The 6,997-nt window shown below is 41.6% G+C and overlaps 1 long non-coding RNA gene across 2 annotated transcripts in view; it reads right to left on the bottom strand.

Moving 5' to 3' along the window:
- Positions 1-3,761: 3,761 nt before the first annotated feature.
- The window catches only part of LOC131192234 (uncharacterized), a 31,241-nt gene continuing 28,005 nt past the window's right edge, over positions 3,762-6,997 (bottom strand). The window contains exons 2-3 of one of the 2 annotated variants that reach the window (XR_009153675.1): positions 4,973-5,146; positions 3,762-4,267 (exon numbers count right to left, since the gene is read on the bottom strand). This is a non-coding gene — a long non-coding RNA (uncharacterized LOC131192234). The remainder of the gene's footprint in view (positions 4,268-4,972; positions 5,147-6,997) is intronic. The other variant, XR_009153674.1, reaches the window with a different exon arrangement.

Below are 6,997 nucleotides of genomic sequence, written 5' to 3'. Positions count from 1 at the left end.
AACCCGAACAACCAAAGACCTATATATATATATATATATATATATATATATATATATATATATATATATATATATATATATATATATATATATATATATATATATATATATATATAATTTTTATTATTTTAATACAAGCAATCCATCTTCCATTAAACAGTGTGTCATCTGGGTACAAATGTTTTATGCAATAACAGTTTACAGCTATATTCCTTATTTAATATATTCTTAGCTTAATACCCAGAGGTGGGTTTCAGCAGGTTCTGATCAGTTCTGGAGAACCGGTAGCGGAAATTCTGAGTAGTTTGGAAAACCGGTAGTAAAAATTCTGACTGGCCCCGCCCCCATCTATTCTCTGCCTCCCAAATTCCAGCTGATCAGGAGGAAGTGGGGATTTTGCAGTAACCTTCCCCTGGAGTAGGGTGGGAATGGAGATTTTACAGTATCCTTCCCCTGCCATGCCCACCAAGCCACACCCACAGAACTAGTAGTAAAAAAATTTGAAACCCACCACTGTTAATACCAATACATTAAATATCTGACACTATAACAATCCTCTTCTTAACTTATGTAACTCTATTAGTATATTTTCTATATTTCACTCATCTACATTTATTTCTAATTTTTATATTTATTCTCTAACCATCGGTAAAATAGCTCCCATATAATATAATATTCAGTTTGTTCTTTCTCTTTAATTGCCAGTGCTAATCTATTCATTTCGGCACATTCCTAATCACATTCCCCACTGTAGGGATTTCTTCACTTTTCCAATTTTGTACAAATACAATTCTAGCTGCAGTTATTACACGGGTAATCAAATATACATTTTCTTTGGTATAAATTTCTGGTAAAGTCCCCAACAGGAATATTTCAGGTTTGAAATCAATATCTCATCCTATTCAATAGAATAGAATAGAATTTTTTTACTGGCCAAGTGTGATTGGACACAGAAGGAAATTGTCTTTGGTGCATACACTCAGTGTACATAGAATAGAATAGAATAGAATAGAATAGAATAGAATAGAATAGAATAGAATAGAATAGAATAGAATAGAATAGAATAAATGGAATGGAATGGAATGGAATGGAATGGAATGGAATGGAATGGAATGGAATGGAAAGGAAAGGAAAAGAGGAGAGGAGAGGAGAGGAGAGGAGAGAAGAGAAGAGAAGAGAAGAGAAGAGAAGAGAAGAGAAGAGAAGAGAAGAGAAGAGAAGAGAGACTAGACTAGACTAGACTAGACTAGACTAGACTAGACTAGACTAGACTAGACTAGACTAGACTAGACTAGACTAGACTAGAATAGAATAGAATAGAATAGAATAGAATAGAATAGAATAGGATAGGATAGGATAACAGAGTTGGAAGGGACCTTGGAGATCTTCTAGTCCAACCCACTACTCAGGCAGGAAACCCTCTACCATTTCAGACAAATTTGTAACTCAGGGTTAAATTGTGAGGCCTTTGGTGCTCTCTGTGCTTAGATGTTTTCTTGCAGATGTTTCATTACCATACCAGGAAGCATCATCATTGCTGGAAGAGAATGGGATTTGCCGAGTGGAGGAGAAGAAGGAAAATGGGTGGAGGAGGAGGAGGAGAAGGAGGAAGATGTCATTCAAAATAAAGGATGTTCTTCCTGTTAATAATGGGGGCCACTAAAATGAAACCAATAGAAGAGAATATTTGTACCTCAAGGTTGAGCTGGCGGGTCCTTGGTAGTCTTGGAAGCTTGGTGGTGTTCTTGCAGATGTTTCACGACCCAACTGGGTAACATCATCAGTACTGTAAGGGACTGGGGTTTACTCTCTTTTTATATACTGGTGGTTTGCTCTGTCAGTATTGGAGGGAGTGTTCTTGTTGGTTTAAGCCACTTACTGTATATCTAAAAAGCAATCCCCATTCTCTTCTAACCCTATAGATGTTACCTAGTTGGGTAATGAAAGGACTGCAAGAAAACCACCAAGCTCAGAGAGCATCAAGGACCCCACAGTCCTCCTCCTCCTCCTCTCCTTCTCCTCCTACCACCCACAAATCCCACCCCCTTCTAGTACTGATGATGTTACCTAGTTGGGTAATGAAAGGTCCACAAGAAAAGCACCAAGCTTAGAGAGCACCAAAGACCCCACAGTCCTCCTCCTCCTCCTCCTTTTCCCACCCACAAACCCCACTCCCTTCTAGTACGGATGATGTTACCTAGTTGGGTAATGAAAGGTCCACAAGAAAGCCACCAAGCTCAGAGAGCCTCAAGGACCCCAGTCCTTCTCTTCCTCCTCTCCATAAACCCCATTGCCTACTAAAACTGATGATGTTACCTAGTTGGGTAATAAAAGTTCTGCAAAAAACAAAAACAAAAACCCCACCAAGCTGAGAGACTAGCAACGACCTCCGGTTCAACCCTCGACCACAAATATTCTCTTCTATTAGACACAAAAATGAAGTCACCTTGAATTCTGGGGCTCCATCGCAAGCACAGCATCCATGCCGGGCTTGGTATTTTTACAAGCCGTTTCTGCCATCAGCAGGTTGAGTTGTTGGCTTGTCTTTGTGGAAAGCTCGTTAGTCCAAACTGGCATTTGAAAGGCTGGGCTGTAACACCCGAGAATCCAAGGCGGCCGAGAGAAAATTGGCTCGGTTGGATTCCTTGCCTGAGCGGGGTGGGGTGGGACGGGACAAATTCAGATGTTTAAAAGCGGAGGCCAGAATCTACAAACCTGAAAGGTGAAGATGGGAAAAAGAGAAATGCACAGGCGGTGACCTAATTTTAAGCAGAGATCTTATACGGGAGGAAAAATCGGAGGAAAGTGGGGAGTGGGAGAGAAAAAGCGGCGAAGAAGAACATTTATCTCCAACCCTTTTGGTTGCATTCAGATGCTTCTTTGTAAAGAGCCCTTTGAATCGCTGATCTTCAGTAAGTTGATAGCAGGGCAGGGGGGAGAAGGAGAGCCAGCTCTGTAGGATGAAAACTACAGATACTTTCGAAAATGACATTATATAACCTCTGGCAATACAAGGAGAAGCAAAGGCTTCAATCCAGGGGTGAAATGCTCCAGGTTCGGACCGGATCAGCTGATCCGGTAGTGATAGCGATGGGTGGTTTGGAGAACCGGTAGCAAAAATCCATGCCTCCTGCCCCCCCTTGCCCCCCATGCTCACCCAATCAGCCGGTCACCCGCTTGTCCGCTTACCGCTTCTTTCCGGCTCGCTTGCTTTTCTCGCCCAGAATAGGTTGTAAAAAATGCTTTTAAAAAGGTAAAAAAAGGGCGCTGACAATCACAGCTGAGCCGCACTATCGTCAGAGCCTTTTCTGTAACCTTTTAAAAGCATTATTTTTACAACCTATTCGGCTGAATAGGTTGTACAAAAATGCTTTTAAAAGGTTTAAACAAAAGGCTCTGATGATCCCAGCTGAGCTGCCTAGTCGTCAAAGCCTTTTTTTTTCTTTTAAAAGCATTTTTTTTACAACCTACTCGGCCGAATAGGTTGTAAAAAAATGCTTCTAAAAGTAAAAAAAAAAAAAATCACACGGCACAGCTGATCACTCCCTCCCCTGCGCGCGCTGTTCTACTTACCTCATGCCTCCTTTTGTGTTGCACTGCGCATGCGCAGCCAGCGAACCGGTAGTAAACCGGTTCAGATTTCAATCCCTTCAGATGGGGTGTTAAATGTTGTTTTTGTGCTGACTTCATTTATTTTATTTATTTATTTATTTAAATTTTTATACCGCCCTTCTCCCGAAGGACTCAGGGCGGTGTACAGCCAAGGTTAAAACAATTAAATATACAAAATTAAAATATCAATTAAAATACATATTCAATAATGGCCAAATTAAAACCGTCAAATTGACCCAGCCTAAAATACCCCATATAAAATTACTAAAAATTAAAAATTTGAAAATTTAAAAATCAAGCCAGTCCCGCTTGGATAAATAAATAAGTTTTTAATTCACGGCGAAAGGTCCGAAGATCAGATAGTTGGCGCAAATCGGGGGGAAGTTCGTTCCAGAGGGTAGGTGCTCCAACAGGGCGGGGTTCAGAATAACTGTCTTGAGGGAGATATTCTATGGTAGGGGTCTCCAACCTTGGCCACTTTAAGACTTCAACTCCCAGAATTCCTCAGCCAGCAAAGCAGGGGAGACATGATAGCAGTCTTCCAATATTTGAGGGGCTGCCACAGAGAGGAGGAAGGGGGTCAAGCTGTTTTCCAAGGTTCCTGAAGGCCAGACAAGGAATAATGGATGGAAACTGATCAAGGAGAGATTCAAACCTAGAAATAAGGAGAAATTTTCTGACAGTGAGAGCAATCAACCACTGGAACAGAAGTTGCCTTCGGAAGTTGTGGGAGCTTCATCACTGGAAGCTTTTAAGAAGAGACTGGAATGCCATCTGTCAGAAATGGGGTAGGGGGTTGGACTAGATGACCTACAAGGTCCCTTCCAACTCTGTTAAACTGATGTCCAAAAAAAAAAAAAAGATAAGATAGTGGCCCCAACTGTATTTTAATGGGGAAGGTTGACTGCATGTTTGTGTAACTTTCTTTTTTTTCACCCCCACCTATAAAAAGTCCCTGAATGCAACCCCCTGGGGTTGTGAAGGATTCATCAGAGTAAACGAATGGGGAAAAAAATGGAATTTCAAAGACTGCTTGTTTAAAAATCCTTTCTCCACTGTTTGGCAAGAAGCCAGCAGGAAAGACACCCCAGCAAATAATAGTGAATTGAGGAGGGGGGGGAATCTCTTCAGTTCATTACATGCTTTCAAATAAAGCTCTGGATACTCTTATACTTCCTTCAAGAATGCATCGTATCCAAAGTTAAATCAGCAATAATAATTCAAATTATTTACAGATAATACAACAGAGAGGGGTTATAACTCAGTGGGGAAGCCTCTTATTCTTTCTGGCTTTTTCAGTTAACAGGATCAGCGAAAGAAAAATTTATCATAATAGGCTACATAGAGGGGGAAAACATACTTATGTAAAATAGAATTGCAGCTTTATCTTAAGTTGCCCATGAAGCAGGTAATCAGCTGGGTATTATTCTCACATCCTTGTTGGCTTTCTCTCTTTGTCATATTCCTCTTGGTCCTTGTTTGGGGTTTTTCCTCTCTGTTGAGAAATTGCATCCATGCATATTTTATTTCCTTTCTGGATAAACAGATGCAAAGCATGGAAAGGAAGTAAAAAGTAATCAGCCAAAAAACAAAATTAAAGATAATAGATAAGAAAAAGTGTATTAATCCAGTTTACACCATTGGCTGGAAGTTTCTATACCTTTTTGTCCTTGTAAACGGTCCTTGCTTCCATCATCTCCTTCCTTCCTTCCCTCCTTCCTCCCTTCTCATTTGTCCTTCTTCCCTCTTCTTCATCTCTCTCTCCTTCCTTCCTTCCTTCCTTCCTTCCTTCCTTCCTTCTCTTTCATTTTCCTTCTTCCCTCTCCTTTCTCCGTCTCTCTCCTTCCTTCCTTCTCTCTTTCCTTGCTTCTTTTTCATTTTCCCTTCTTTCCTCTCATTTCTCTCTCACCTTCTTTCACCCTCTCTCCCTCCCTCCTCATTTTTCCTCTTTCCCTCTTCTTCATCTCTCCTTCCTTCCTCCTTCCCTCCCTTCTCATTTTTCCTTCTTTCTACTTCTTCACCTCTCCTTCCTTCCTTCCTTCCTTCCCTCCCTCCCTCTTTCCCTCTTCCTTCCTTCCTTCTCTTTCATTTTCCCTTCTTTCCCCTCCTTTCTCTCTCTCCTTCCTTTCTTCCACCCACCCTCCCTCCCTCCCTTCTCATGTTTCCTTCTTCCCTCTTCTTCATCCTTCCTTCCTTCCTTCCTTCTTCCTTCCCCCCCCTCCCTCCCTCCCTCCCTCCCTTTTCATTTTTCCTTCTTCCCTTTCCTCCCTGCCTCCTCTCTCCTTTCTTTCATTCTTCCTTTCTTATCAGATATATATAGGTGTCCATTTCACAAACGGGGATTTGGGCACCATCCAATAAACAGTCCATTAAAACATGAAAATCTGTATCCCATAGATTGCTTTTAGTGCTTTCTTCTTGAGAAGCTCAACAACTCCATCTACCACAAGATCTCCGCTATTCCCTTTCCTCTTGACCCAGTCACATTTTCTCCACACATTTGTTTGCAATTCAGTAGAATAGAATAGAATAGAATAGAATAGAATAGAATAGAATAGAATAGAATAGAATAGAATAGAATAGAATGAGTTGGAAGGGACCTTGGAGGTCTTCTAGTCCAACCCCCAGTTTAGGCGGGAAACCTCTATACCATTTCATACAAATGGTTGTCCGATCTCTTCATAAAAACTTCTAGTGTTGGAGAATTCACAACTTCTGGAGGCAAGCAGTTCCACTGGTTAATTGTTCTCACTGTCAGGAAATTTCTCTTTAGTTCCAGGTTGCTTTTCTCTTTGATTAGTTTCCACCAGGGGTGAAATGCTCCCAGTTCGGACCGGATCGACTGATCCGGTAGCGATGGCGGTGAGTGGTCCGGAGAACTGGTAGCAAAAATCCTTGTCCCCACCCACCCCCCGCAGCCCATGCGGTAAAAAAAATGCTCTGACGATCACAGCTGAGCCACGCGATCGTCAGAGCCTTTTTTTTTACCTTTTAAAAGCATTTTTTAATAAGTTGTAAAAAAATGCTTTTAAAAGTTAAAAAAAAAGCCTCTGACAATCACAGCTGAGCCGCATGATCGTCGGAGCCTCTTTTTTTACTTTTAAAAACATTTTTTACAACCTATTTGGCCGAATAGGTTGTAAAAAAATGCTTTTAAAAGTAAAATAATATCGTCTGGATTATTGCAATGCTCTCTACATGGGGCTACCCCTGAGGTGCACCCGGAGACTTCAGCTAGTCCAGAATGCAGCTGCACGGGTGATTGAGGGAGCACCACGTTGCTCCCGGGTAACACCGCTCCTGCGCAGTCTGCACTGGCTACCTGGGGTCTTTTGGGTGCGCTTCAAGGTGTTGGTTACCACCTTTAAAGCGCTCCATGGCTTAG

The sequence above is a fragment of the Ahaetulla prasina genome, chromosome 2 (assembly GCF_028640845.1).
Source record: "Ahaetulla prasina isolate Xishuangbanna chromosome 2, ASM2864084v1, whole genome shotgun sequence".
In the NCBI taxonomy this organism is placed as follows: domain Eukaryota; kingdom Metazoa; phylum Chordata; class Lepidosauria; order Squamata; family Colubridae; genus Ahaetulla; species Ahaetulla prasina.
This window is presented reverse-complemented; position numbering and strand designations above follow the sequence as displayed.